Consider the following 25,332-nt stretch of genomic DNA (forward strand, 5'->3'; position numbering starts at 1 on the left):
ACCCGCATTTGGCGGGTTGGCGGGTGTTAATTTAGAACCCTGGTAACCACAGCTTGAGGTCAAGCAGTATCTCAGGCATTTTAAAAGGCTTTTTAGAACAGAAAGGCGACTTAAAAAAAATCTATCACCCAGCGGTGTGTATTTTTTTTGCCTCCCCTTTCGAATTCAGAACCCGGAAGTTTCCCGAGAGTGGCAGTTCTCTCTATATTAGACATTCTCTGCTTATACTATATCTAAAATAATTTTGGAGACATAACAATGGATTCTGCCACTAAATGAAATGAGTGACTTGGCTTTATGTGTGTTACACAATGCTGTAAAATCGCGTATATTCGTGCATTGCTCTTGGTACCAAGAATGCCCTGCGGCAAGCTGAAAAGTTACTAAGTTAAGGGCATTAGCTTAGTTAAATAAGCATTGTTTGGAGTTCTATTGTTGTGTTCGTTCTGTTTTGAAAGGTGTAATACTATGGTCTTTAGATAATTTTAGTGTTCACCCTGATTGGGAATGTTGTCTAGTTAGATGGCAAGTAATCAATCGTGAGCGTAGGTCCGCTTAACGTTAGCCGGCGCAACGGTAACGTTGTTTGCTTTCAAAGTGCGTTTTATATTCAAGTGCAGTTTATACTCCGATTTACAACAGCTGCACAGATTTAATTTGGTCTTCTTTAGGCCAATTCCAAAAATGTTCTTTGCTATTAGTTAACATAATATATATGAACATAAATATTATACTGTAAATTTGTAATGTTGTTGGGCACCAAGTTATTTATATTTTTCAAGTCCATTTCTGCTTGATTTCTACTACCTGTCAAGTCAAATTGCAATTTTTTTTGGGGGTGAAAATTCACTTTGTTTTGTAAATAAACTATGCACTGTGTTATTTATGTAGGACAGAAATGCTATTATAAGTCCCTGGTGCTTGAGCTTTTTTTCCTAAAATTATTTTGGATTTTCCAACACTTATAGACCCAGATTATACTGTATATATTAATGAAAACAGTGACCCAAGACTCTGGACTATGGACCCCCTGAAGTAGCCTTGGCCACCCCATGTATAAAACTCTAATTCCGCCACTGCAAACAACCGTTTGGCTGTTACAGACAATCAAATGTTTCAGAGAAGGCACATCATGTGTAAGTGAGAGAGTACCTCAGCAACCATTTGTCTGATTGTCACCAAACTTGGGACGCATAGTTGGAACGGAAACCAGAGGAGGCCTACATTGTTTGGTGTTAATCGGCCTCGTAGGGGCGCTTTACAAGAAAAACGATCAATACTCCCAAATACAGATATTTCAACCCAACTTGGTGTTGTCAAACCACCTATTGTGTTTTCCACCTTTTCTTATTAGTGGGTGTGCTTGCCTATGGCAAGGCTCAACCTATATTCAATTTTTTACTATTCTATTTATAATTTTCGCTCCCTTATGACGTGAATTTTTGAACTAAATAGGGGAGAGTGGGGTAAGATGAGCCAGTGGGTAAGTTGACCCATCCCCTGTTTCTAGGCAACTATACACATTTGGTGTCATGTGACCATACTATGTTGCTCTGAAGAGGAGAAGCACATTACATTTACATTTATGCATTCCAAGAGAGAGCTTTACAAAAGAGCATAGGTCACTGATCATAACAACGAGATAGCCCCAAACATTGCGAGCAGCCAAAACATGAAGCATACATTGTGAAAATGTACATGGGACTAGAGGTTTTCTTTCACAAAAACACTTTTTTGCTTGTTAAAGTTAATTTTATGCTTTGCAGGAATACTAGCTGTTGTGCCAAAGCAAATGTATCTAGGTCTTAAGTTGTGTATGGTACATGTTGGGGATGTTTTAACATATAAAACCATGTGAATCATTAAGCTAAAGGTTAGCCTGAATTGCTAAGCTAGGTCGTTTTACTAAAATGGTGAGTAAGGGGCAAAGTTCGAGCTAGGCACCTGTTCGGGCTAGGATCGAGGCCTGCCTCACAGACATCTCCGCCTGGATGACCAAGCACCACCTCCAGCTGAACCTCGCCAAAACAGAACTCCTCATCATCCCGGCCAAACCCTCCATCTCCCACGATCTCTCAATAACCCTGGGATCTGCGACGGTGACCCCTTCATCCTCTGCCAGGAACCTCGGGGTGACCATGGATGACGAGCTCTCCCTCACAGCCCACATTGCTGCGGTCTCCCGGTCGTGTAGATTCACCCTCTACAACATCAAACTACTGCAACTCGCTGCTCGCCGGTCTGCCAGCATGCGCAACCCGCCCTCTCCAGAGGATTCAGAACGCGGCAGCCTGCCTGGTCTTCAATCTACCCAGACTCTCCCATGTTACCCCGCTCCTCATCTCCCTCCACTGGCTTCCCATCACGGCCCGTATCAGATTCAAGACCCTGGTACTGACCTTCCGAGCGGTGAACGGGACTGCACCCGACTACATCAAGTCTCTCCTCCAGCCTTACACCCCCACCCGCCACCTACGGTTTTCTTCTGACAACCATCTGGTGGTCCCACAGCTCAAGAGCGCCCGGTCCCAACACAAGCTCTTCTCCTGTCTAAATAATCCAGCTCGGATTATTTACCACAAATGAAATATATACTCGCTGTGCAACTACAAGATTGGCATGGGAAAATGCAATGCTCCCGACCCCCCACCTGTAGCTGCCACGCTGTTACGATGCGCCACCACCTCGTTTCTTAATTTCAAGTTTTACATCGGACCATTTCTTCTTAATTTATGCCATGGTCCAGTTGTCCGAACCCACAGCATTTACAGCCCTAGTGACAGTTTTTCCACTCCGCCGACTTTCTTTTGTTGCTAATACCTGATGACAGGGCGCCAAACAGGACACATTTCCTCGCCTCCTCTGTTGTCCGAACCTCGATCTCACAGCCTGTGATTTTTTTCTTTTTTGCGTGTTTAGCCATTTTAATTCAGACAAGGAAATGACCTTGGGTGCATTTATAATCCATCTGCATATTCATTTATGGGAGGAGGCAAGGCGGGGTCAGTGGCTTGTTTACGTGCGGTCAATTTCACGTTGATTTTGATTTATAAAGGAAAGGTGCGCAGGAGCTGGCGTACGACCAGTTTTATACGTGAATATTTCTGTGCGTAGGTACCTTTCAAGTTTTGGCCGTACGCCATCTTTTATACATGAGGCCCCAGGAGATTATGAGCAGCTGGGGCAGCCACAAGCACATCCTCACAATTTGCCCTCACAATACACCTCAGTCTTTTCTCATGAGAAAAGTAGGTTCTCTCGTTGACGTTTGCCTTTCCAACATCTTTGACACCCACAATGCATTGAGTACTGATCAAAACCAAAAATCATGGCAGACTACAAGTTATCTTATTGTCAGCTAAACTACGATAATGTGTCATATCCACAATCCACCTTATATGTGAATATTGGAAATTTGGAATAATAATTAAACCCCAAATTTGCTACAATCCATAAATAAAACACAAACATGTTTTTATTTTTACCACAGTAACCTTTTATTGATTTGGACAGCCTTTCCAAAGTGTAGTGACAGGGTACAATCATATCAATGATATCACATATCAATGAATATCTTTTGCACAAACATTCAGAACAAAAAATATCACACAGCAGCAATTTTGGTCGATCCCAAGAGACAGATGAAGAGATTAGACATTATTTTAATCCTTGATGCTGTGGATGGGTTGGCTAGGTTTCAAAAATGTACAGCACAGGTTTGGAATTTGTTTTGTGATGTACTGGCTATATGTAGGACATGATCATATACACAGGATCCACTTTGGACATCCAAGATCATGATGGGCTTGGGATTTCTGGGGTAGATGGCGCATAGGTAGCGCCAAAGAAGAAGCAGCTGTGCGTTTGTGGGTCCTCAACATGGCAACCTGCAGAATATTTGTCTCAAACATCCAAACGTAAATCCTACCAACTCAAGCGTGGCATCGGTTGTGGCGTGTGAGAAGTGCATAGGTTTGTCGGGCTTTGATTTATTTTTCATCAAGACCCTTAGTTCGAAACCAACACATTGAAGTTGGTTTGCGCCGGCATTGCTAGATGCGGATATAGCAGACTTAATTGACACTTGCACGCCATTGGGTCACGTTGTACCGCTCTTTAGACATCCGAAAGTTGCGGACATAGTTACCTGAGGAATGCTGTGTGTCTGCATGCCAATCAACACTCTTGAGATGCTGCAAGCTGGCAAGAGGTGGTGAGGCAATCTCACGAGTTGAACAGAATTGCCTTTACAGAGGAAGACTAGGTGCTTGGCCCAAGACCAAGGGTTGCCTTCCTCCGAAAGAAGGACGCCCCCACTGATTGCAGTGTGGAGCACAATCTCAGGGAGAGAGCTCTCCTCATCAAAACGGGGGAGGCAGAAGTACCAGCAGGGTTTCACCGTCCCCTTCAGAGGAGCTGGACCCAGTACCGGCACCGTCATCTGATGAGAGTTTAGGAGATTTGGGCAAATCAGTAATACTGAATAACCCCTTTTTAGTAAATATTTTGTGCAGTTTAGCATCACGCTGAGTAATATTACTGCACTGTATTTACAAAAAGGAATGAAGAACACAAATTACCATAGTAGGTTTGACTTCTATAGTTTTACGCTGTCTAGCAGGGATTAACTAACTGGGTGTGTTCTCAAGTGCGCCAGACCTTTCAGTCTCAAGATAAGGAGAGGGAGTGACTTTCAGCAGTCACAAAATGACTTGAGCTTGCCAAAATGTACCCCCCCCCCCCCCGACAACTTTCTTCCCTTTGCAACTAGAGTGAAATACTTTTTGTGGAACACTATTGGTCAACATGAGCTACCAAAATTATTCTCAAGTGTGCCAGACGTTGAAGTCTCAAGACAGGGAGGTGGGTTGATTTTCGGCAGGCAAGAATATGAGTGCCGAAATGTGCCGCCCCCTTCTAATTTTCTTCCCTTTGACACTAGAGCTAAATTAAATTATTTTTCTGTGATATTATATTGGTCAACATGAGCTACCAAAATAATTCTCAAGTGTGCCAGTCCTTTTAGTGTCAAGATTCTTTAACATGTTATCCGTTACTAAGCGGGCCAAACGCACACACTAACTAACACCGCTGCCAGGTTAATCGGTCTAGCCACACCCGACCTTGCAGAGCTAAACAACAAGGCCATTCCACGCATTGCAACATCAATGGCAGATTAAATCACACACCTACTCAATCACCACCTGTCCTCTGGGCGCAAGTACAGAGCACTGAGGTGCAGAAGGGCTCGCTTTGGGAAAAACCTAATCCCCACAGCCATAGATAAATACATTTAATAAAAGGCCCCAACAGTGTATACTGTTGTTTGTCATTGTATGTTGTTACTGTGTGCTGTTGTTGTCTGACATGTACAGTGCTGTGGAAAGGAATTTTTCCTTGGAGACAATAAAGTCTAAAGCCTAAAGTCTAAGATATGGAGGGGTACTGATTTTCAGCAGGCAAGAATATGGGAATATGAATACTAATTAATTTCTATAATAAAATGTGGTTAATTATTTTTACTGTTGTCTTTAAACACACAAAGAAAGAATGCTTTCATGCAGTAAGAGCAATGAAACTTTGACTAGATTGATAACGAAGTGAATAGCAAACATCTCCACAAGCAAGCGAGTCGCAGCAAAGCAGAAAAAGTGTGCGCGCATTCATTAGCAGGGGGTTTCGATGTCAGCAGGGGGTTGTTTTTTATCCACAACTCTGGCTGTAGTATTCCTCCAAATTCCGTTTTGCTCCTAGCTTCAGACCTGATCCTTGGGGTAATTGACTACTATAGCTAACTACTGCTGTGTGGGACTGCTAGGTGTTTCTGCAGCTGTCTTTTACAGTTTTAGCTCGATAGCTATCTCCCAGAAGCTAACTGAACTACTGTAGGTAAACGTGCACAGGTTTGAGATTTTGTGACATTTGCAACATTTGTTACTGTGGCTAGCTAGTTAGCTACCATTAGAGGCCCTTTTTGCCCCCAAAAATATACATTCTTCATAAACCGTGCAACAGAACCTTTGCATAAGTAATAGCATGCATTTGGGAACAATGCAGATTTTGGTTCCGATTTCTTGGAAATCTAAGAAACAGTCCACAGTGGATTTGTCTTTGTTAAGCAGAATATATGGGACTGGCTGCAACCACGCAGGAATCCATGTATCTGGTCCAGTTGTTGAACGACACGGACATTGGCTCTTTATCAATCCACGTTTTTCTCTGTTCTTGTGTTCTTGCGAACTCGTTTGACGTCATCTTTCATTGCCCAAGTACGGTTCCAATCCAAAGAACACAAATCACCAAGAACGCCAAAAATACCCGGAAATGTTCTTGATCCGCCCCTTTTATCGAGGATGCATTGGACTGACTTGGCCAGCGAGAACGCATATGATTTCCCAGAAGTAATTGCAAGATGTCATGAGAGGCGGACAAACTTCATAACTTTAAGTTTTTACTATTCATATTTCAACTAAACGGTACCTGAAAATCAGCCTGTGAATTCTAATGTGATGAAAAATGGGCAGTGTAGTCGCTGAAAATTCGCTTATTTTATTGATGAAACAGATAATTTGTACATTTGCTCCGACTTTTCAATAACCTAGTTAGCGAGTCCAGGGTATTGCGCAATAGACAAGAAAACCTGCATCTCAATTGATTCTCCGTCCTTGCGGTCCTGAAGACCGTTCTCGCAAGGACGCTTGGCAAGAACGTTCTTCTCAACAACGCAAGTACTTTCCTAGCGTTCTTCGGATTGATAAACATCCAATGACTGTCTATATGTGACACGGTCCAGTTAAAAGGGACTCATGTCGGCATTCCATATTGTCCGCTAGAAGCCACATGTTTTGTTGTTGTTTTTTTTGTTTTCATATTCTTGCATGTTACAAAAGTTAAAGTGTTGAAGAAGCCTCTCAATATAATAAACAACAAGTTTAGGATCACTAAATACTTTGTTGTTTACCTAAGCTTCTAGTTGAGTTGTGGGTGCATCATGCATAATGTGATTTGATTTGCATCATGGTACAGCTGGTTTTTCCCTAGGCTAATTATGCTAGAGTGGTGGTACTAGCTGTTATGGTTCGTATGTAGTCTGTGTTTGTCTGCACAAATTACGGTCCCATTAGCCTGGTCCTAACCAGACTCTCATACATTTCACTTGTACAGAGAGTCTGGCCTCGCTCCATTGACAAGCGTTGACTTCCTTGTAGGCGGGTACTCTGTTGAAGTTTAAAACTATTGGATCTGCCCAGAGCCCCTCTGGATCTGCCATAACCAATCGCTAGCGTTCACCTTAGCCAATTCCTTCACCACTACTGTAACAGAGATAGCTGCCGTAGCTGGAAAATCAAACTGTTCCCGAACCCCGTGGGGAGGAGGGCCACAACATCATGGCCACCAACAAAACTCAGCAAAACTTGTTCTTGCTCTGGCTTTAGCTTATGGATATTCGGCAGCGTTGCCACAATGGACCGAATGGCTTCGCTCGCATCTTTCTCCGCCGCCATTACGGAACTACAACACAAACTAGCGCACGACAGCCACTCCCTCTGTTCGCTGATTGGCCGGTAGAAAATTAACCGGAGACATCTGACTTACTTACCTCATGGCCAGACCTAGTACAGAAGCAAAATCAAAATTGAGCGGAAGTACATAGGAGGGCAGAGCCAGGCTACGGTCCCATCCCCCTCCTAATCAAGTAGTGAATCAGCAGATTTGTTCTCGAGTCAAGTACCCTTAAATATAATGTTTCACAAGTAGTTGTGTCAACTTTCAAGCATGCGTTCTGTTTTCGACGTACATTTTTGTCATACGTTCATTTTAGCCTACATCCACGGACTAAATAGAATGACTAGGCTAATCTTGGGCATTGCTTTGTGCACAGGGTGAATTGATCTTTTTTTGACCTGGTAAACCGTGATTACATCTTTCAGGCTGTTTTCGGAAGATGCGATTTGCATCAACAACTTTACACTTTAATGACACACCTCTGGAGAGGTGGTCTCAACAGTTGAAGAGGAAGGTGAACCGAGGAAGACTCTGAAATTATTATTAAAAGTTGTGTTCATGTAAATATAGTTCTAAACAGCTTTTAATGTCATGTTTGATGTGATTTTGTTTCTTATTTTATGTATTACATTCTAGTAATATTTTTAATGTTGTAACATGTATATTTACAGTGTAAGGTCTCCTCTGCAACCTCCTCTGAAACCTCCTCTGCAACCTTCCCACAAGGCTGGGAAATGCACCCCTCCCAGTAGATCCCGGTCCCCTGAGTACTAATTGCTGATTCAACTCACCTGTTTCCCCTCTGCCACTTACTGCCGCTACTTAACCTGTTCATTCACACCCTGTCCTTTGTGAGATATTGTTTGCTGTTTGCCACCATTACCAAACCTACTGAGTAGTTACAAGTATTGTTCTCATTTTTTTCCGATTTATAAAACCGTGCGTACGCACACCTGTAAGCAATGTTCCCTTTATAAATCACAGACTACCCACAAGTGTGCGTACGTGAATCTGCATTTTACCCCGCCCTGAACACGCCCATTTTTAACCATAAATGGTCAATGCAAAGCACCTCATGAATGCTAATCCAGTATATTAATGACCCTGGCATGCGATTGTTCTTCACGGTGAATCATGGCGCATGACAACTTCTCAGACACTGTTAACCTATTGGTGGAGGCCCGAAAACCACATTATTTGGTGGCCGTTGGATCACCAATAAAAAAAAAAACTGTGCGAGTGTCGTCAACTGTGCCAGTGATACCGCAAATCGAGATACAATTTGAAAACAAGTGTTTTGTTATGAACAAGTAGTCTATTGAAGTCTGGACTGATAACGAGGACGTAGAGTGTAGCGATTGCGCGGGATCTTAACGACTGTATTTCCAGTTTTTGACATATGATGATATATGCACAGTATTAAAGAAATATATTTAGTTATACAATGTGTTCTGCAGTTATCTAAAGGTAGGATATGTGATGTTATCCTGTATTCCATGCAGTCGGGCTCGGGCATCTCCCCCTCCTACACTCCCGTAGTGGACAATCTGATGGTGAGACATACAGCGCTGAATTTTGATTTAAAATTTGAGTTGGATTGTACAAGGTGTTTATGGAACAATTATCAGTCAGTACAAGCGCAAATAACACTGCTGGATTTAATCTTCATGATAATTATGAAACCGAGTGAAAAAAACGTGTGTAAGGAAAACAAAATATATATAAATATTAGGAGTAATGTTCTTCCCACATTCACTTTCTGCAGTCTGACTACAGTACGGTCATCTGCGTCGCCAATTCCAACTGCTTCCAAAATGTGCGTAGGCCTACGGGAGGGTCAGAGTTTGCGTGAAGGACCGCACATTCTCCCGTCAAGTTTGTTTTTTATAAATCACAACCTTTGCGTGGAAAGTGGCATACGCACATTTTCAGCCCCGTTTTGTGCGTACGCAAGCTTTATAAATGAGACCCCTGGACCTGTACCCATTAACGGCCGGGACTTTGCAGAGGCCTCCCCGCAAGTCGGAGCTCAAGGCCCCTCCCCTAAATCCACTCAAAATCCATCTCCATCTATTATCTTATACCACTACCAATAGACTGATTGCTGTCTACCTTTAACTGTAGTATATATTCAGCATGTGAGAGAGAAATAAAAAAGTTTAAAAATAACTAAAGCACAATTCCGTCAGCACAACAGCGGCCTATTTGTCATTGTTCAAAACCAAAGACAGCGCTATAGCCTTCTGATAGTTCAGCACCGACACTGAAATAAAACACACCGACACTGAAATAAAACACAATCAATGGAGGGAAAGGAAAACAATTATTCTTGACAATAAGTAAGCAAGTATATTGATTGCTGGTGAAGACGTGCTACTGCTAGTTACCTGCTGCTGCGGTAGTGTTTCGTCTGTGGAGATCAGTGTTGCCAGGTCCGCGGTTTTCCCGCGGAATTGGGCTACTTTTGAAGTGTTGCCGCGGGTTGAATTTTTTCTCCGCTGGTTCGGGTAGACCTATTTTGCATGCAAATTACATTACTATCTTTAAATAAAAATCCATATTTTAAATGAAATTATTTATACCCAAATCCTACCATACTGACTCCAGATCAGCACATACACACATTGACATGGGACAAGCCCTCATACACCCACGCATTGTGCGTGTGCACACGTGCCTAATGCTCTCAGTCTCCTGAGAAAACCTCCTGAAAACTGCTTTTAATGCTGGCATACTAAACATTTGGTGTTACTTTGTAGATATTACAATACATTTGGCAATGATAGCAATGCTGTTGGACTTTAAAAGCAGTGTCTATGGTTTGGCAGGGGCATATTTTGAGTTCTGATATTGGGCTGGTTTTATTGGCCATTGGGCTGGTTTTGGGATGGTTTTGATTGGCCATTGGGCTGGTTTTGTCACACAGACCTGGCAACCCTGGTGGAGATGCTGATGATAGCTTCCTCTCTGGCTGGTCTAAATAAGTGTGTAATCTTTGGGTGTTTTGCTCGAGCTTGTTCAGACAACAGTTTATTGCTGCGCTTTTGAGCACCGCTTGCATATTTTATTTTACTTATGTCTCTACCGTCATCTAGCAAAACGTAATTATTAGCATTTTTTTATGTGCACGTTCAAGAGGCGTAATGGTGTAGTAGTGCATGGAAGATACACAAAAGCAATTGTTGCCAGATTTAGAGATTTTGAGACTATTTAGCCCATGGAAGTGGATGAAGATCTGTTACGTTGCCTACATTACGGGATTCCTTTACCCGGTAGTTGGGGCTCTCAATGAGCGCCATATATATATATATATATATATATATATATGAGTGCTATATATGAGTGCCCTAAAAAACTTATATATATATATATATATATATATATATATATATAGCCCTAGTCTGTTTTTTGCTATGCAGGGCGGGCCCTTAGGGTGTGGGGGCCCCGCCTCACGGGGGCTGCGGGGGTTTCCAAGCCGCCACTGCCTGTACCTGTAATTGATTTTTGGTTTACTTTCCCTTTTTTCCTCCAATAAATACCTCTGCGTTTGGATCCAGCCAATTCTGTCTGTGGGCATTCATTACATACAGGGTTTACAGAGTTTGTGCATGCAGTAGTCCAACATGTGTTTACATATTCCCTTGTCTTGCAAAGGCTTCACACTTGGTCTACTGCAGCCTTGAGTAAACCGGTGATGGTCCAATTTGAATTTGTATGCGTTAGACAACCTTTCTTTCATACGGCCGGTGTCCCTATTTTAGTATGCAGGTTGGGTGTATATATGGAGAAGATTTACCAATCACTTTTGAGTTTTGTTTACTATACGTGCTCCGGTGCGTTAGGCGCCTAGTTTCATTGTGAATACCTTCGTTAACGATTGCTCCGAAGGTATGTTTTGTATTTAATTGTTTCATTATTATTGTATTGATTACCTTACTATTTAGATAATAAACTATCATTGTGCATTTTAAGTTACTGGTTCTCCTTGTAGGTACGTCTATCACACTAAGGCGGTGAAAACCTTGATCTAGTTGGGTTGATACGGCTATTACTGGTTATAGACATACACTTTCGAAGTAGGTTTTAACTTAAAGATGCTGTAAAGTGGAAATGAAAATTAGTTTTAAGTTTATCACACCACAGAAGAATGTGTTGTTAACTACCCATCCAAATTTGAATGAAAAAAAAACACAGACAAGTATGTTAAATTAGGCTTTGAAATTGTGAGAAAATCAACAGTCTCCTCTGCTTGAGACTGGGGGGGATTGTCGCCTGAAGGAGCTGAAGCTCCACCCCCTCGAATATATTGAATTTAGCAACAACAACACTAGCTAAATCAATTGCAGATATCAGAACATACCTACCTGCAGTCTCTTAGTGTTTTATGTGTTAATAACTTTGTCTTTGCATCATACCAGCTGAGTAACAGAATGCAACCGTCTGTGATCTGACTTAGATAGGTCGCTGTGACGTAGATAGGTCGGGTTTTGGCTCCGCCTATACAAAACCTGAGCTGAAAACGGAAGAGAAACTGTTCAACGGTCTAACTCCACATTTCAGTGCGACAAAGCTTTTGCGTTTTGCACATGCAACTAATTTCACACGTATGCGTTATGGTTCTTCCCTTTGGCACTTATTTGGTTTTTCACAATGTATGCTTCATGTTTTGGCTGCTCGCAATGTTGGGGCTATCTCGTTGTTATGATCAGTGACCTATGCACTTTTGTAAAGCTCTCTCGTGGAAGTCGCTTTGGATAAAAGCGTCTGCTAAATCCATAAATGTAAATGTATATAATGTACTGAAACATGCTTTAAGGCCTCTGAGTATGGAAGCAAATCGTGACCAAAATTCAAATGCATTTGCAGAAATGCTTTTTCATTTTAAGAATGTGGCTGCATTATTTGACTCATAAATGAAATTAGTAATCAATCATCCTATTTGCATTTTAATTTTCTTCTTCAAGAGTGCTCAATCTTTCACTTAATTAAAATGAAAAAGAAATAGACATTTGAGATTTAATTTTCAAAATATGCCCCAGCAAATAGATACCAAAAATTCAATTTGAAATGTAAAATTTGAAAATTAAAATGCATTTCCAGAAATGCATTTTCATTTTAAGAACGTGGCTGCAAAATCGTGACCACAATTCAAATTCAAATGCATTTCCAGAAATGTATTTTCATTTTCAAGAACGTGGCTGCAAAATCGTGACCACAATTCAAATTCAAATGCATTTCCAGAAATGCATTTTCATTTTAAGAACGTGGCTGCAAAATCGTGACCACAATTCAAATTCAAATGCATTTGCAGAAATGCAAAATGAACGAAAAAGCATTCTGAGCGGCGCAGCAGAGTGACGTCAGTAGCCGCTCTTCTTCAGCTCCCTGCTGACCAAGCTACCCATCTTGTTCGGTAGGGGGCGGTGTGCACATCTGCATTGCATTACATTGCAAATGTGCCGGGAAATTGATTGAATTGCCAGGTCTTTAGAGGACGCATCACAGACTGAGCAACTTGATGTCGAACAATGACTAAAACAGTGGCAGAGCTACTATTAATGTGTAAATCTGTGACGGCAGAGTATGCAGCCAAGCTCTCTATGACTTGTTCTACTCGGTCACGGGCATCAGACTCAGATATATTATTAGATTCTACCTGCTCAGCTAATTCTAACAGTGTTTGCACAATTTGAGGGAGCGCCATGATCTGTGATGCGTCCTCTAAAGCAGCGGTCCCCAACCTTTTTTGTGCCACGGACCGCTTTCATGTAAGACATATTTTCACGGACCGGCAGGGGCGGACTCGGAGGAAAGATAAGCCCTGGACAGCTGCGCTGCTAATGCATGCACATTCTGGGTTTGATGTGATCCTAGTTAGTGACTTCCACACCTAATGCGAGCACGCGGAGCGCGCGAGAAAAATAGTTTAGCTGATTTGAGCGAAAAATAGTTTGGGGAGTTTTATGTAAAATAAACAGCCGTTTTTTCAATTGACAAAACCATGTCTAGTGAATGTGATGTATTTTGGTCTCAATTTTTCAACCCCATCTTTAAGTTTCTTAGCCTGGTTTTCCATCGTTATATTGTTACTAGCTAGCTTTCGATGTGTCAGTCCCACTGTTGTGTGTGACTATAAGCTACGACAGTGACACACGAAGTGCATTCCTTATATCCAGTTTAGGCCTATTCCATAATTTTGTTTGATTGCTGTCACGGCAGAAAATCCCGCTTGATGTTGGAAATGGAAGCAGGGTTTTCAGTGCTTTAGTGGCGATCTCAGGATAGCCTTCATCCAAAACACCGATAGAGTTGTTGTCTCAAACAGGCTTCATTGAGTGGTAACTATCACTCAATGAACAATTAAGTGAAATTAAGTGAAAGATTGAGCACTCTTGAAGAAGAAAATTAAAATGCAAATAGGATGATTGATTACTAATTTCATTTATGAGTCAAATAATGCAGTCACATTCTTAAAATGAAAAAGCATTTCTGCAAATGCATTTGAATTTTGGTCACGATTTGCTTCCATATCTGAGTCACTTACAGTAGGCTTTCCATGCTCCGAAGGTAATACCGTAGCCTCTGGGGGTCAGTTTGCATACTGTGCTGGTGGTTAAATCCATATCCATAGTAGAGATAAACGGCTGATTTGTGAGTATGCATACTTTAAGGTCGGTGCCCTGATCAAGCAGACGATTTTTACCTACGTCCGAGTTTCATGTCATTAACTGTTTAGCCCTCGAGGTTACAGGTAACGTACTTGCACATTTCTAAATTGGAGTCAGATATTAACGAGTCAATCTCCCTGCCATCTAACTAGGGATGCACCGAATCCAGATTTTTGGGGTTCGGCCGAATACCGAATCCTACTCCCATCATCATTCCATTAACACAGTAAACACATGAATGAAGTAAACAACGTCCACAGCAGTGTATCTTTCATTTTATTTTATTTTAACTGTGAAAAAGTAGGCTACCCCCAAGTACAAACCAAAACCTTTCAATAAAAGTGCAACAATGCAAAGAAAAGTTTGTCTTTTTCTTTTTTCAGAATATGTTTGGTGATTTAACCAATATCCAAACTATTAGCCTTTTACATTTATAATCCCATAAAGTAGGCTACCCCCAAGTACAAACCAAAACCTTTCAATAAAAGTGCAACAATGCAAAGACAAGTGTTTCTTTTTTCAGAATATGTTTGGTGATTTAACCAATATCCAAACTATTAGCCTTTTAAATTTAGAATCCCATAAAGTAGGCTACCCCCAAGTACAAACCAAAACCTTTCAATAAAAGTGCAACAATGCAAAGAGAAAAGTGTTTTTCTTTTTTTTAAATCAGAATATGTTGACTTAACTGAAATAAATTTTATTGAACATTTACTAAAACATGGATAGTAGGCTGTTGTTTCGTTTAGAAACGTTTAAACTACATTTAAATATTGTAGGCCTAAACACACACATCTGCTGCATCACAATTAACCTATAACCTTAAACCTTTCACATGAAATGAGAGTTTCCTTTCAGGAAAACAAGACGCTCTGCATTAAGAGGTGACAGACGGTTGCGAGTGTGGGAACGCATGTCCCCAGCAGTACTGAAAAGTCTCTCACTGGGCACAGAGGTTGGTGGCGCACAGAGGTAGATCTTTGCCGTTTTCGGCAGCAGCGGAAATCGCTGCTGGTTTGTCTTCCACCACTGAAGAGGATCCTCTCTAAGAGGATTCAGAGGCTCGCTGAAAAAAGCGCTTATCTCCACGTCAGCACCCGATGTGACTGCCTCAGTATTTCTGCGGTACAGATCGTCCCAGCCGCTCCAGATTCCCGAACAGTGTCGTTTAGTGCGAACTGTCGGGCCTTGTTCCTCCTCAGGCTGGTCAGTTGCTGTAGTAGTAGGCCTAGCAGATGCGTGTTGATCTGATTCAGATAAACGGGATACAGCCTCCTGCACAAGCAACTTTGATCGGCACTGTTCTGTGTCACTCACCCAAAATTTCGTATTGTATCTGGGATCCAGACTTGTTGCCACAACTAAGTGGCTATTCTGCTCGCTTCCCTCAAACCTATCCTGCAGAGATGTCAGCATGCAGGTTTTCATCTGCTTGATTCCATGACTGTCTGTTTCGTTGTGGATATAGTGCTTCAACATCATCACAGCTGGCAGGACAGTGGATATACACACATTTTCTGCGCTTATTTCTCTAGTCAATTCCTTAAAGGGTCTGAACACCTTGAGAACATCCTCCATTAGAGTCCACCTCTGTGCATGAATATGTTACATACCATCTGTCTCTGACACGTAGATGTTTATGGCACGTCTTTGTTCTGTTAAATGATCGAACATCAAATATGTCGAATTCCATCGTGTTGACACGTCATGGATTAAAAGGTGATTTGGCAGCCCCAACTCCTGCTGTAAAGCAGAAAGCCTTGATTTAGCACTTGGAGAGTGCCTAAAGTGACCAACAGTTTTCCTGGCCAGTGCGATCATGTCAGAGACACTTTGTTGTGATAAAAGACTGTCGTGGATGCACAGCTGAAGCGTGTGCGCAAAACAGCCAGCACTTGGAACCCCTGCCTCGGACATGGCTTTCCGCATGTTTGCAGCATTGTCCCTCAAGACCAGGTGACACTTGTTAACAGGTATGTCCCACGCTCTGATAATTTCTTGCAGTGCATCTGCAATGTTTAATGCGGTGTGCCTTCCATCGAATGCTTCACATCGAAGAATCGCATGTGTGCGCTTAAAATCATCATCAATCCAATGTGAGGTCACACTGATGTAGGACTTTGTAGTGTACTCACAAGTCCATATGTCGCATGTAAATGCAAAAGCCTGTGCTTCGGCAACGTGAGCTTTTATGCGGGAAGTGGTGGACTCATGCTTTTCAGCGATGATTTTGTCAGCAAAAAAGCGCTTGGAGGGGATTTTGTATCGTGGCTCAAGCACATTGAGTAGCTTGTTGAATCCAGTGTCTTCCACTATGCTATAGGGCTGCAAGTCAATGGCTATAATTTTCCCAATTGCTGCATGAATGGCTTTGGCTCGTGGGTGATATGAGGCCCACTGTTGGTTTGGTGTAGGGCTAGCAAAGCTGGTAATGGTCGTCTTGTGTGACTGTTGTTCCTTTGCCGTACCTGAAGTTTCTGGATTTTGGAGACTGAGTATGCCTACTGCATTTTCGTGTTCTTGAATTTGTTTAGGATGTTTTATTCGCAAATGTTTCAACAGCAGCGATGTATATTCTTTGGGGTCCTTGTTACCATGAGACAACAGCATTACAAATTGAACATATAGCTCGACTTGAATCACCTTCTTTTGATTGAATGTATTGCCAAACAACGCTCTTTCTGCTCGCTCCATTTGCACTTGCTCACAGCCTACTGTTAACGGCCCACCTACGTAAACACCTTCCCGTAAGCAACGGCGGCGTCATTACGTCGACCAGCGTAGCGCGCATAGTGCAAGCGTAGGGTTCGGGTTCGTTGGAAAAAAATTCTAAGATTCGTCTGAAACCGAACCCCGTCAAAAAGCCCAATATTCGGTCGAATCCAAAACCGAATACTGGATTCGGTGCATCCCTACATCTAACCGAATTGTTTCACAGCCGGGGACAAACACAAGAGTCTCTGGCCTTACAACACATAACTTGAACCATAATCGGGCCAGATACAGTGCAATGTAGTCAGTACATAAATACTAGGTGTTGAAACACATATCTAGGATAAGTCAAGAAAGCAGGATCCTGGAATTGGATCGAGTGCGAGTACTGTTTTCTTTTCTTCACTGCGGTGAAATATCCCGCGCTCAACGTTCTAAAGATTAACACAAAACAATCACACCTCTCTTAAGGCGTGAAAAGGTCTAAAATCTTTGAAGCCGAATATCTGGGCTAGAGCTATCCAGGTTTATCAACATTCAGATACGCGTATCTTCTTCAACTATTTTCATATTTCAATGTATGACACAATTTGAAAGCTTACTATCTACACTTTCACAATCTGTAAACAACTAAAGATTATGTTGGCCGACAACCGCCCCTTTTCACCAGAGCGTGTCACATGTGCCAGTAAAAAGGTGCCATTGCTCTATTAAATAACCCAGTGTTTCATCAAAGATGTAAACATATCAATATAAAATATTATTTGATCAGCACTCAATAAAGGCAACGTGACAATTGAGTATTGTCCCACCAAAGAAATGGTGGCTGATGTCATGACTAAACCAGTGACGTTTAAATTAGAAAAATTCAAAAAGTAATCCAAAAAGAAAAATTGTACGCAGTATTCATGTGTTATGCTGTTATCATGGTATACAGTATTGTACAGTATGAGAGCAAACAGGAGTGTTAACATGTGTTATAGGTGTGCTCTCATACTTCTCACGTCATATGTAAATTAAATTAAAGGTGGCCAGTTCCAGTTAAACAGAATAGCTAGTAGCAAGCATGTTTTTGCCTCCCATGGGAGGAATCGAAAAAATGACTGCTTTCAATACATGCTTTGATGAAACTACTTAAGTACTTCTATTGTCTTCTAGTACGACTATAAGTACTTATTTGACAATTATTTGGCATGTTTTTATAAAAAAGAAGGGGAGCATTTAAAATACAAGGATTATGTGAATACAGGTTTGTTTACATACACTTCATACTGTAAATTACACTTCACATTGTTAAGTGGAAGGCAAGTAAGGCATTTATGGTCAGTTTGAGTTTGTAAAGAAAACTATTGCATCACAATGACTGCACTATGGGAAACATGTAGTTGTACAAACATGTTGTTACCATCATAACTACTGTCATCCCTTTTTCTGAACATCAAACTCCCTTTCCTTGCACTGTGTAAGCGCATTAATTCATGGTGAAAGTTTGAACAGCCCAATGCAAATATGTTCTATCTGTCTCTCTTTCCTTTTCTTTTCCCCCTCCTCCCAGGCAGACATACTTGTACACACACCCACACAGACACACACACAAACTGGCGTGACATCCGTCCCATGTGATCTTGCCAGGCATTATGCCAAAGGTGAAACCAACCACTTACCAGAAATCTCACTGTGTGTGTATAAATGTGTGTTGTGTGTATGACAGAGAGAGAGAGTATGACACAGAGAGAGAGTGTGTTGAAAAGTAAGACTTTCAGTATTGCTTGAACTCCTTGTCGAGTGTCTTTAGATTGAATGTGTATAGGTTAAGTTTAGACTACAAATCTACACTGCCACAATACCTTAGTAAAGTTTTTCAGAGCAGGTTGATTCTCAGCATGAGGCTCATGTCAATGTGACTTGGCTTTATTGTTGAATTGTTCCTGAGAAACTTTGGATGTTAACTGTTTATTGTCCAAGCTCATGGAAGGCACAAAGTGAGCCAAAGGATCCAAATCAGTTAGGTCACAGAAAATGTTAATAGACCCCCTCCCCCCAAAAAGGACTGTAGGTCTGTCTCTCTCTTCCACTTATCTTTTCTTTATTTCTCTCTCTTGCTGTGCTGTGTGACACTGTAGCTCTGCAGTTAGTATCTTTCTCTCTTAGTACTCATCTGACAGTGGTGGCTGGGGACTCCAAAAATTGTGGAGGACCGGAGGAAAATATTAGTCAGTCAAGGTTAAACTGCTTGCTCTCGCACACGCTGATAGCTACTCACTAGGTACAAGCTGCTTCTGAAGATGACAAGGCCATTTTTTAAATAAATGTCAGTAACTGGACACAAATTTATTTCTAAAAACCAAGAAAACAAATAACATACTTTCTCTATCTCCTCTAAATTAAAATTCATTTAAATTGAATTTTACTAAAATGCTCAACTATCACTCTCTCCATCTTTATCCAACAACAAACGTCACAAAATGTCTCAACACATGGAGAACACCCCAGAGCTGTTGAAGAATCTTTCCCCCACAATAATGCTCTCTGGATACTATTTTATGATTGGCTGGACAGCATGTCAGTTCATACTGCAAAAGCTTTGATTGGTGAGAGGACGTCCTCCGGAAGTGGTCACGAATACCATGTATATGTCTAAAGGAGGGTGAGGTCTACCAGCCTCCTAGGTTTTGTATTGAAGTCAATGTACTAGGCTAGCTGTCCTTCGGCTGTACCATGGTGTGTTTTTTTTTCCATTTTTGGTGACAATGTATTTAGTAAAGTTTAATGTAAACATTTTACAATTTTTTTTTGTTATAAAATTTCACTGAGGAGGGGTCATCCCCTGACGGGCCCCCACTGTCATCTGAGAATGTTTGCCCCCATTTCCTAGCTGGCAGAGTTACTTGTTTATCGTGTTCCAGGAAACAGGCTCATAAGAGGGAATAAATATATGACAAACAATCCAGTGTTGACCAAACAAACCACCACCAGCTAACTAAGACCACCATTTAATTATATCTGTCAACCAACTGTGACAGCTTTATAGACTTTATTAGTTGGGTTATTGACACAGTACAATACATACAGTAACTAAGGCTACATTGAATCTAGATGGACAGAATTGGTATGGTAGTAAAAAGGTTGCCGGTTCGATTCCTGGCCGTGCCCAATGACGTTGTGTCCTTGGGCAAGGCACGTCACCCTACTTGCCTCGGGGGAAGGTCCCTGTACTTACTGTAAGTCTATCTGGATAAGAGCGTCTGCTAAATGACTAAATGTAAAAATATGTCAAAGCGTGATACTTAGTTTAATGTAACTTTTACTTATGTTATGTTATTTTGCTGCTTATGTTGTTTCCAACAGTGGTGGTATAATATACCGACGCTTTACAAGAGAATCTAAATTCATTAATAAATATTTATTGAAAACAGACCATCTTTACTAAAGTCAAACTAACACTTTGAGAGGTTACCCCGAACACCAAACACACACACAGCCATAAATGTGCATCATAGCCCACCAACAGGAACTGTGGTAACGACTGTACTCAAAGACCTGGAGCATGGGATCCATGTCCTATGCCTGCCCTGCATTAGGTACCATGCACATTGTACCTCACCATCCTACTCTCTTAACCCTCGTGCTGCCTTCGGGTCACATGACCCAAAGGTTCATAACGAACCATTGTTGTGTTTACCCAATTTTACCCAATACAAAAACAAATAAAAATAATTGTCTTTTAACCATTCCAATGTGGGGGGTCTGAGACAGCCCGACAGTTAAAAGAAAATGCTTCACTTTGTTTTTGTATGAGGTAAATTTGTCGCAATACGACGGTGGGTCACAATGACTGATGGGTCAGAATGACCCGAAGATAACACAAGGGTTAAGAGGCCCATGTAGACTCAAGCCAGATAACTGAATGGTGTTAGGACCCTTGCACACAGACCCTTTGTAGTATGTAGTGTAATGTAATGTAGTGCACTGCCCAGGCCCATCAAGTGCACTACAGAGCTACGGAGTCAAAGAACAATAGAGACAACACTAAGCCTCCTTCACAGTGAGTGTACTGTGGAAGATCAAATCATCCAATATGGGTTGTCTAATAAAACAATGTACTTGCACAAAAGTAGAAAACACAATATTTTCGAATCAACTTGTGTATGTATATATATATATATATATATATATATATATATATATATATAATTGCAAATATATCAAAACTAGTTCCCCTAGTGAAACACATAAAAATATTAGAGTGCTCCAGTAGTGACTGAATTGAGGTCACAATGGCCCTAACTGTGTTCTTTTACAGTGACGACCTCCTGCTGATAAGGGTCCAATGATTAGAATTCTGTCAGGAATCTGGAGAGAGGTGAAATGAGTTGAATGGAACCCTGCAACCTTGCTTCTGCTCTCCCTCTATCTATATTGGCATGCCATGCCAAAAGTGTGCCTATGTTTGTGTGTATGTGTGTCTCTGCACCGCCCCCTTTGCCCCCATGTGGAATGTTTTGCAGTATGGGGCCTATGGAGGAAGGGCATCCCAGGACACAACGTGCGCACACACATACACAAACAAATACAGCTGTTGAGGGGTATCACAGACTTGGCAGGCGTCCAAGTCAAAGGCAGATGGCATTGATGGTTTTTCAACAAAAAAAGAAAAGTTTTTCAAGTTCACACATTTCCACGTATGTTGTGTTTAACATTGAAGATAAGAACTTGGCAAAGTCACACTTTCCCTGAATGATCTCTCGGCAACAAGGAAAAACACTGTAAATAATTGTCAGAGGTGTCATTGTTTATCTTGACTTTATAGATGGGCAGGAATAAATGCATAGATTTGACTGAATTCAAGATCATAGTTGACATTGTAGTTGTAGTTTGTTCTGTAGTTTTGAGTTGACTGCTTTAGTTGATGACAGCTAGAGGATTTCACTGAGGTGAGCAGACCATGAGAGCCCAACCTGTAGGTGTGGCGGGCTGTGTTGCAGCCTTGCTTATTGAGGCCAAATACATGAGAGGAGTCAAACAAGGAGTTCTGTGCCATCAACTGTAACAATGAAATAAAGAGTGAGAGAAAGTGTGTGCAAAAATTATGCATTTGATTGTATGTCTTTGGTGTGGGTTATTAATCAGGACAGAAATAATTTGAGTTGTACAGTATGTTTGTGTGTTTATGAGAGCGATAAATTGAGAGGGAGATGAGGGGGGCTAGATAAGGAAATGAAGAAATCGCCACAAGCCACAGCCAGGCGGCCACCACGTATGGTACAGTTGGAATGGAAGCATTGTGTGTTTGTAGTCACATGTTAGACAGACTGAGTTCACAGGAAGCAGGCATGGCAACACGGCCATCACATCTAAGGTTCTGAACAACAGTTCTGAAGAATACTTAACTGTCCTAACTCTCTTTATATACAGAACACTTAGCACTTAACTTCATTCTCAAATGTTATATTGACCCATGCTACATATTAGTTTTTTTTATCAACATTTTAGGAGAGAACGGTAATAATACACTAACTGTTGGGGACAGCTGTAGATATACTCATATTAATACCCAAATATATTTAATCAAAAAAGCTTGCATACATATTCTATTTAATAACAATACATTGAAACAAAAAAGTCCTTTCATGTGTTGTACCATGAATACTAAACTGCTATTTGAAGAAAATACATGATTGAACATTCAAGAAAATGGGTTGAGAGACTACTCTTGTATACAATAGTTTATGACCACTTTGTTCCATAAATAGAAGATATCAAAGCCTCCTCCAACAGCCTTCAACAGCCACATAATTTGACAACATATGTATTATTTAAACTATAAATAAGCTTGTATTCAATTCAGATACACTGACGTGGTCTAAACTGTCTGGATAGTGTCTGTTCTTTGTGAGTGTTTTCTTTCAAGCTAGATCGGTTTCGGTATGCCATGTGTAGGCTACATGTGCTAATGCAGTGGGGTGCGTTTTTGGTTAGAGTTTAAAGTGACGCAACGGCCGACACAATGTCATACCACTTTCCCCAATTGTCCCAATTGAAAATTATATCCTATTCACTACTGTACACTAAAATAATGGTACTGCATATTCGTTAGCCAACATTTAAAGTAATGTAGGCTAAGTAACATTTCAATAAATGCTTGAATTCCGTTACTGGCGTTTCAGTTTTCGGGAATCCATGATACAGTAGAAATATGGCATAGATGTAGGCTAAGAACAGCATTCGGAAAAAATACATTTAAAATTGAAATGCAATCGTTTGCAGCATTGTGGAATCACACGTCCATGCAATGACACTACAAAATATGGTAGACTACTACACCGATGGATGTGACAGATATAGTCATCTACATTGCGAGGGAATTAAACATGGCAAACCTTATGCGTCACACAATCAAACAATAAATTCACAGCGACAGATTAAAGGCGAATGTTTACCCGAATGTTGACGCTCCTCCGTCAAATGGTGATGTCAGGCAAAACAGGGTTCTTTCATGTGATGCAAAGTTTGCAGGGTCGTCTATATCGTATGCAGGCCCCGGTTTCACATCGATTGCTCGCTCTCCGTATCTAACCCACTCACACCCCATCTCCCTCTCTCTTTTTGCGTGCCTCTATCCCTTTGCAGGAAGTGGACGACACTCACATGAACGGTATATGAACTGCCTGAAGCCTGACACCATTCTTCATTCGCTAAAGACTTTTTTAAAGACACAGACTACGCACGCTGGATGTTCCTGTACTGCTTTACTGTATCATGGCGGGTTAAAGATATCAGACTGCTCATTAACTTACTCAGCTTGCTGCTCAAACTGCTGAACATCGTAGGTCCAAACGTGTGAAATTGCATCTATAGATTTTGAATGGGTTTACAGTTTTCACAATTGTTAAAACACATTTCTTGAAACTGTCACGAATTTTCTCAAAACCGTATACACAAAACCAAATCTTTAAACTCAATTTCCAAAACTTCTGACTCTTCTGGCAAAATCTCTCGCCCCTAAACCATTTAATCTGTGCTCGAAATCAAACAATTCTTTCAGATCATAAACACAACAAATCAATATATAAACACTGTGGAGCAATCATAAGACACAACACAAAAAAATTGAGAACACAGCATCCAGGGCATGTAGTTACATGTAAAGAAAAATGTGTTTATGTATACACAGTAAATGCATTTAGCTAAAAATGTAATCTTACAGTAACCATCACAACTTAGTACTGTCAACAAAGAACAAATAACCCATTTGTCGAATCAGACACTCTATTGGCAAAACTCTAAACATATTCTCATTCACTAAAAACATTTTGCACTGTGATGCACTTGTGCTGCAAAAGGGTAAACACAGGCGGCAAACAGTAAACACAACTACAACACAGTTGTCATCTGTAAAACACAATGACTCAAAATTGTTCACACTTATTTCAAATGGTGGTTTGGGAGAATGTCAGCTTTCACTGTGGTGTCCGTATATGAGAATAGTTCAACATCAACCAGCAAGTTTTACTGTACAGCGCTTTTCTCATCCCAATTGAAGAGTTTTTCTCTGCGTGGCGGTGGAAGGTCTATGACCGAAACCCATATACCAGGGTATATTTCCTACTGGCAATGGAATTGGCCTGTGGTGACATAGGTGTGGAGTGTTTTCAAGGTTGGATCCAGCACACCAGAGGGTTTTTACCCCGTTTTTTTTTTTCTTTGTTCTTCGTTGACAGTACTAAGTTGTTATGGTTACTGTAATATTTTCAAATCAAATCAAATTTACAGTATTTGTATAGCCCTTTACAAGCAATGTCACAGAGGGCTTCACATACGCCCATAGAACTTCCCCTCAGCTAACCTCAATCCTCAAGGAAGACAAGGAAAAACTCCCAGAAAAACTCACAAATGTACTAGGAGAAGTTTTTTTTCCAAAGCTTAACAAATCTAGTTCCAATGGAGAAGCAGAATGCGGGTATAGGGTTGGCGATCATACACTTTCCAGCGCCAGGCTGAGAAGAATTCCTCTATGGGATTTAGAAAAGGTGATTATGGGGGTAGGTACAAAACTACAAATTGTGGATGGGTGGCAAACCAGTTTTGGACCAGAACAGGCCGGTGAAAACTAACATTGTCCCATATAACCACAAATCTAGGAGGCTCCTGATCTGGATCAGGGACACGCATTGTGTAAATTGCATCCATAAAAGTGAGTATATGGCCAGTGTTGTACGGACCCAGTGTGGCAGTGTGAGGGAGGACCCCGTTTTTAGTGATGGCAGCACACATAATTATATTACCACCATGCTGTCCAGGGACATTGGTAATTGCCCTCCGTCCTATTACATTTCTTCCGCGGCGCCGGGTTTTGGTGAGGTTGAAGCCAACCTCATCCACATACAGTTTTTCACAATTGTTAACACACAAAAAGCAAAAATTTGGCACAATTTTCACAACCTTC

At 41.2% G+C, this 25,332-nt stretch overlaps 1 protein-coding gene across 2 annotated transcripts in view; it reads right to left on the minus strand.

The window, feature by feature from the left end:
• The window catches only part of LOC134038969 (nucleus accumbens-associated protein 2), a 136,543-nt gene extending 112,929 nt beyond the window's left edge, over positions 1-23,614 (minus strand). Inside the window, exon 1 of one of the 2 annotated variants that reach the window (XM_062484711.1) lies at positions 23,327-23,614. The gene's annotated coding sequence lies outside the window, so the exon portion shown is untranslated. The remainder of the gene's footprint in view (positions 1-23,326) is intronic. The other variant, XM_062484710.1, reaches the window with a different exon arrangement.
• Between the last annotated feature and the right edge of the window lie 1,718 nt (positions 23,615-25,332).

The sequence above is a fragment of the Osmerus eperlanus genome, chromosome 18 (genome assembly GCF_963692335.1).
Source record: "Osmerus eperlanus chromosome 18, fOsmEpe2.1, whole genome shotgun sequence".
In the NCBI taxonomy this organism is placed as follows: domain Eukaryota; kingdom Metazoa; phylum Chordata; class Actinopteri; order Osmeriformes; family Osmeridae; genus Osmerus; species Osmerus eperlanus.